At 48.0% G+C, this 6,924-nt stretch overlaps 1 long non-coding RNA gene across 1 annotated transcript; it reads right to left on the bottom strand.

Annotated features, from left to right (window-relative positions):
* Nucleotides 1–3,616: 3,616 nt before the first annotated feature.
* Nucleotides 3,617–6,563, bottom strand: LOC119717670 (uncharacterized). The gene is made up of 2 exons (XR_005267675.2): nucleotides 6,105–6,563; nucleotides 3,617–5,007 (listed from the first exon to the last, which is right to left on the bottom strand). It is a non-coding gene; the product is annotated as an uncharacterized lncRNA (long non-coding RNA).
* Nucleotides 6,564–6,924: the final 361 nt, after the last annotated feature.

Below are 6,924 nucleotides of genomic sequence, written 5' to 3'. Positions count from 1 at the left end.
GGAATGGGTGTTGGGAAAGGACAGGGCAAGATAGTGCTTCCTTCAAAGCCATTGGGATGTGGGTGGGCTTGTTGCTTGTCTGTGTGCCTTTACAGTGCTGCCATGGCTGGCATATGACACAGGTGGACCCTTATCTGCTTCGGACAATTGGCAGGTCCCTCAGGAGCACAGGTTGCAAGGGAATTTGTGACAGCCAGATGCACTGATAGCCACAGAGCACGCGGCGACTGCAGTGAGGAATCACTTGCTAATGTGTGTTGCTGCCAGCCTTGTGTGATACTGCAGAACATGTACTGACTTGATTTGTTGTGCTTTTACATTTCTGGAGTAAGAGGGATACTAATCTGTCAGAGGTATTTTGTCACATTAGATTTATGGAGTGTGGTAAATAAGTGTTGATATTTTGCTGCATTAAAATTGAATTTAAATGTAACCCCTGTCTTTTGCCAGTTGGGGTCATATGGTACTGCTAGATTGGCTTGTGGAGACTGCCTGCAGTTCTATTTATTTAGGAAAATATTTTGGCAAAGCTGTGACATCCTGTTTCCTTACTATGAGCAGAGAGAAGAAAGTAGTTAAATGAGCACAGAGCTTCAGCATGGTAGCAAGGTTACCCTTCAGAACAAGTTGACGGCTACAGCTAGAAGCTAAATGGGATTTTTACAACTCCAGAACAAGTTGCAAACCAAACCAAAGTGCAAAGTAATCCTCTCGGCAAAGAGTAACTTCGGAAAGCTGAAGTGCCAGGAGTGAAAGCAGGCAGGATCACTGCTGGTGAGCTCTTCAACCCCATTTCCCCTGTGCCATCCTCTGTCTGAAGGTGATGCCAACAGTGAGCCAGTTTCTTTGCCCTCTTGGCTGCACTAGGCATGCTGAGCAGGAGGGGACTGCCAGGCTCAGTGGGACAGAATTTATTATTTTCTTTAAATATCCTCACTACACAGACTCAGTGTGCAACCAATGACATTTTGGGAACACTGATCATTCTCACTGTCACCACTAGCATGTCAAAACTTGCACTCTGCATGGGGTAAGATGTGGTAAATAAATAACATCACATCTGTGCTCCCAGCTGGTGGCTACGCTGCTCCTTTAAAGCACAGTGAGCCTTTGGTGGGATTTTTACCAGAGTTGCTTCAATGAGATGAAGAGCTTCAACCAAGCCAAGGACCTGGCCATTGGTTTCACACCTTCAAAGAGAAATTTGACTTTCTGGGCCAGGCTCTGTAAAGCCTGGCACTTGCCCAGTGGAAGAGCAACCAAGCAGTCCCGCTGGTTCAGGGCTGGGCTGGCTGGCGCCAGCTCCTCCTGCGCCCGCAGCCCTGCTGGGGTCTCTTTGCAAGCAGCCTGATGGGCTGCCAGAGGAGCCAAGCCCTTGCCTTGCCTAGGCCAGTGACTATTTCTGCAGGAGTTGTGAAAGCTGAGAGGAGCCACTTCCATTCTGCTGACTGCACCCAACCGCAGGAACCAGCCACACAAGGGCTCGCCCAGCCGGCTCTGCCACAGGAGCCGTGCCGTTTGGGGCTGCGCAACCCCTCCAGTGCTGTGGGAGCCACGAGCACTCTCTCTGAGAGCGCTCGCGGGTCTTTTCTTCAGGCAAGTGAGGCTGGGGCTTGGTGGGTGCGCAGCTGGTGCTTCAGCTGGAGCTTGTATCAGTGGAGGTTTGCCACAGATCTCCCAAAATAAAAGATCTGTAGTGGGAAACCTGTGGAAGGGATCAGAAAGGACAACTCCAGGCTCATCAGGCCTCTGAGGTGAAAAGAGCGAGGTGATGAGGCACGGGCTGCTGCTCCCTGTGGGGCATGACAATACCCACAAGGGTACCTGAGCCCTCGGGGCTGAGATGGCATTTATGTGAGCTGGGTGGTAGCAGCAAGGCCAAGGCTTTGCAGGAAAACTTCGGTTTTGGCAATCATTGAAGAGAGAGCTGTGGCCCAGGCTGCGAGGAGGGGTTTTGCTGGGACTTGGGCTCCTCCTGGGCTCACATTGACACCACAGGGCCTAGAGCCGTCCCTTGGCAGGGAGCAGGAAGATGGAGGAAGCATCTGCATTGCCATGGTAGTGCAGGCAGCAGGACGTAGGCACAGCTGCCTTTTCTTCTGCTCCTCAGCCCACAGGGAGCCAGCACAAAGGGCTGGGGCCTGGGCAAGGCCATGGGATGGGGCCAGGATCTGCCAGCACCTGCTTTGCCTTTAGGAAACCTTGGGCTTTCATGTATGAAAAAAAAAAAAAACAAAACCAAAAACAAACAAACAAACAAACAACAACAACAACAACAAAAAAAAACACAAAACAGCATTTACTGAAGGATTTTTTGTTTTGTTTTGTTTTGTTTTTCCCCAATTTCACAGCCCCGATTCCCATGAGGTAGGCTTGACAAGTCCCCATTTATAAGGGTGCAGAAGGCTATGTCAAAAGGAGGCCAAGAGGCCAAGCGGCCATTAAGTGAGAAGAGCCATGCCCAAACTGCTCACAGTCAGATACCCCCATCCCTGGGTGTTGAAGGATGTTTGCTTCCAGTGGCTGGGTGTAACCCTCTGTAAAGCACAAGCCAGTTTAAAAATGGGCCAGGATTTTGGTATGGGCTGAGACACTGCCCAGACAAAAGTGAGCAATGTCCCCCCACCCCTGAGTTGCTCATTAATAACGTGTGTGGATGTTTTCCCTTGACAACAGCAGAGTAAAGCCTTAACTTCATCTAAATCTCATTTAATCAGCTTTCTGAGAAAGTCTTATAGAGAGACTAGAAATTCTATCAAAATCCATCCATTTTTGTACAGTACTTGTTTAGAAGAAGTTATGCCTGAGAAAGCTGCCTAATGTGTGAGCATGTTTTCCTTACACATTGACTGCCTTAACATTATTCTATTAGAGATCACTCAGCTGTTGGGGATCTGTGATAATGATGATGTAGAAACCAGGCCAGCAAGGAATTCAGACAGAGTGCAGACAAATGGCCCCAAGCTGCCTCCATCCCAAATATATTTCCATTTTTCACACTCTTTTTCTCTACAGCATAGAAGACTCTTATCACTCTGTAAGTACGTGTTTAAAGTTGCTTCAGGCCTCCAAATGCATCTGGCGTTAAACCCTCTGTCATTATATAAGAAATCCTTTCAGTTATAGGAGCCTTTAAATTGCCGGGCTTCTACCAGCCCCACAGCTCCCTCGCTGGGTTTTGATCCCATCTTTATGTGTGCCTTGGGTGCTTTGGTTGCCTTCCAAGATAGCGAGGCTGACTCTCTGCTCTTTAGTAACACGGTGTCCCTGAGCACTTTGTTTTCAGGTCTTTAATGTATTATTTGCCACGGGTGCACAGATAATGCAATATATGCCAGATTTATTATGCCTTATGGAGCATTCTATGAATTTTTTCCCCATTGCAGTCCACATGAAGAAGTTTGTTTATTCTGCAAAACTTCAAAGCATTCGATTTCAAACATTTTGCTTTTCCATTTATGGCCATGGAAAGGAGAGGTGAGACCACAGGGTGCAGGCCGCTTGCAGTGTCAGTGAGGGGCAGCAGGCACTGCGGAGGCCAGGGGAAGCGGGGACACACCGAGCAGCACCGTGTCAGGGTGGGACATGGGGCTGAGGGGCGAGCACACTGTGGTAATGGGGTCCGGAGGCATTGGCCCTCGCACAGCGCTGCCTTGTACGGCACAGAGCAGAGATGTATCATGACCCTCTGTATCATGACCCTCTCTGAGGTGACAAGAGCAGAACTCAGTGAAGATGTGGCTGGGGGTTGCGGGAGAGGCCTCCCTCCCCCCGTCACTAGTGAACTTCCTGGGAACACACTCAGTGTGATGCTGGCTGCTGCTCCTGTCCCCAGGAGAGGGTTGTGCTAGGCCCCATGGGTGGAACATGGTCCACGTGTAACAGACACATTTGATTGAGGTGGTAGCTACATGTACACCAGATGTTAATTAATCCATGGTAGGAAATGCAGTTCCATCCCTGGCCTAACGATGATCTCTGCTCCTTTACCACCTCCAACGTGACCGCTGGCACACGTGCTGTGGTGGTTTGTCTAGCTGACCCCTGGTGGCTCTGTGTGGCCATGGGGATGGTGCAGCCCTGCCCCAGCTGTGCACAGGGCCACATTGCCCATCTTTTGGGGAAGAGGAAGGAGGTTTTCCTGCAGTTCTTGGTTTCTGTTCTTTCTTTCTTTATAATTGAAGTCTGATAGCTATCTAGGGGAAGCTCTTGTCCTTGCTGTCATTCCTCAGAAAAGCATTCTCTTTTCCACCTCTATTTGCTTTAAAAGACCTTTTATTCCCTCACCTGTTTCCCAAAGCCTCTTCCTTTCCTGCTTCTCCTGCTGTGGAAGGGAAAAAAAGCATCTAAAACAAAAACAACAAATGAAACAAAAAAACAGACTTACAGGAAAAGGTCAGCTATTTTTGAACTTCCTCTCCCAAACTTTATTTCTGTCTCTTTCGATACCCAGTGCCTTCTGCCACCCACCTGTGGGCATGGGTGGCTCACGGGTGCCTCACAGGGCCCAGGGGCACACTGACCTCCCTGGCTGCTCTGGGGGCCAAGGTACTGCCCCTGGAGAGGGGGAAAGAGAGGCCTGTGCAGCTATTAGAAGCAAAGGAAGGGCCTTACCTAGCTGGAGAAGATTAATGCAAGTCAGGTATGTAAGCAGTAACTCAAAGGCCTCCCCAGAGCAGAACATGCAGAAAAGCAGCCCTAGATTAAATCACCTTAATGCTTGTGCCTAGCTTCCTGGGGTCACAGGCTGATTACACAAAAAAAGGAGCAGTTACTGAATCTGACGTGGAAACGCTGTATTTCTCTGAATGTTTCCCAGTGCTTGGCTACGTGGAACTTTTTGCTGCTTTTGGCTTCGTTCTTCAAAAACAGTCTTCTAGGCAGGATTATCACAACTCATGCAGGGAATGCCTCAGTCCAATTTGCTTTCTGCAGCTCTTTCACATTTGGATGCTCTGTTAATAAACAGTTGCTTCCTTTTATCTCCCTGGGGGACTAAGAGAGAGCCTGCGGGCAAAGGGGATTGAAAGCACCATCATCCCTCTGGAAAGGAAAGCCTCCTGCAAAGCTCGTGGGACACAGAGCTTGTAGGAAACTGGGCTCAGATGAGTTTGGGGATAGCATGGGGATAAAATGCAACATAGAGGGACCAGGAACACAGGTGGCTGCCAGAAGAGGGGCTGGCCAGGCAGACAGGTTCTCCAAAAATGCTGGGGACATCTCAAGAAGCCCCCCTTCAAGCACAGAGTGGGAAAAGTCTCTGTCAGCTGGCAGAAGTGGCTCACATAGAAGGAAGAAAGTGGATCTAAAAAGCAAACTACAAATGAGGAATGAAGAGCTGTACCTTCCTCCTCCTTTACTATTCAGGAAGAACATTAGGATTGAAAAACAGCTTATTTTTTTGTGAAACAAATTGCAAATAACTGGAGGGCTTGAAGTGTCTGATCTATTTATAATAAAACCAGTGGGAGGTTTAATTTGCTTATTTGCCTAACACTTAATAAAATATCTGGCAAATAGAAGTGAGAAAACCACTTATGTTAAAAATTTTGCATTCCCACTTCTTCAACAAGCCTTTAACTGCAGGCTCTGCTCATCAAGGGGGATTGGAAATTTGAGAAGTTGAAAAATAAACACTTAAACAAAAATGCTGTGAACAAATCTTTTAGGCCCATTTCCTGTCATCAGAAAGATATCCCCCAGTTCTTCCAAGATAATTTAATGTCACTTTAACAAAGATTCAAAGAAAAAGAAAAGAGGGAAAGAAAGAGAGATAGTTGTTATAAAAGTGCACATCCCCTTCACCTCAGCCTAGAAGCTGACATGGTGCAAGCGGAGCTGTTCACAGGGGAAAGCACTGAAATGCTGTGGGACCAGCTGTGTTGATGCAGGTTAAATTGGGAAGCCAAAGTGACAGGTATAGGGCACTGGCCTGGGAGCAGCACCCTGCTCAAATGGTTTCACAGCAGCTAGACACCAAGCATTATATAGGTCTACACTCGTGGTGCTTTTCACAGGGAGAGGTAATGTCTCCTAGACATTGAACGCTTTGCTTCACGCGTGTGTGCTGCTGTGCAGACACACAGCTTTGTTATCATCCATACCTGAGAACAAGAAGTCTCAAGGGTGGGCAGAACATCCTGGTGAAGAGGTGATGGGAGGCAGGATTTTCTTAGTCATTTGTTGTTCGTGTGCTGTGCTCCCTGAGGGTGGTATTTTCTGTTGGTCTTCCTTCAGCCAGTGTTTCCCACACTGCCCAGTATTTTTGTAATGCAAATGAGCTCCTTCTCAACGTCTTCCTTGAGCTGCAGGATACTTGGAAAGCTCAGAGAAATGTTAATATCCTGAGGGCAGGAAATTTTCAAAGCCCCTATGTAAGTAGCCTATGATCAAATTCTGGCAAGCTGTTTGGCTATGTCCTGGTTTCTCTCATTCACCTGACATTTACCCACACTTTCTATTGGTGCTGCAGCAGCTGAGAGAGGCATCTGGTCTGTGTCAGCTTTTATCTGCTTTTTTGTTTCCTCCTACTGTGCCTCATTACGAATGCTCACTAATTCAATTCAGATTTGAAAGGAAATATATGAGAAATTAACTGGCAAGACATCAGCAGCTGCAAGAACTCTAGGGGAAAAGAAATCCATGAGCTAATGGAGTCAGTGGCAATGCAAAAGCTAGACACCACTGCAAATTACTTCAGCACATGTGAACCTGAAAACAGAAAGGGGGTCAAAGAAACTGGAAAAGAGTTGGGAGGAAAGCATCTGATTGTCAAGCATCGTTTTTCTGGCACCTCTCGAGGCTGCTGGTAGATTCAGAGCAGAGCGAGGGACCTTGAGGGGCAGGTACCAGCAGGGAGGCAGGTCTGCGATGCTCAGGTCATCATCCACGCATCCCCTCATCCAGCTGAGCACGAGGAGAAAT

Source organism: Anas platyrhynchos, chromosome 8, assembly GCF_047663525.1.
Source record: "Anas platyrhynchos isolate ZD024472 breed Pekin duck chromosome 8, IASCAAS_PekinDuck_T2T, whole genome shotgun sequence".
NCBI lineage: Eukaryota > Metazoa > Chordata > Aves > Anseriformes > Anatidae > Anas > Anas platyrhynchos.
This window is presented reverse-complemented; position numbering and strand designations above follow the sequence as displayed.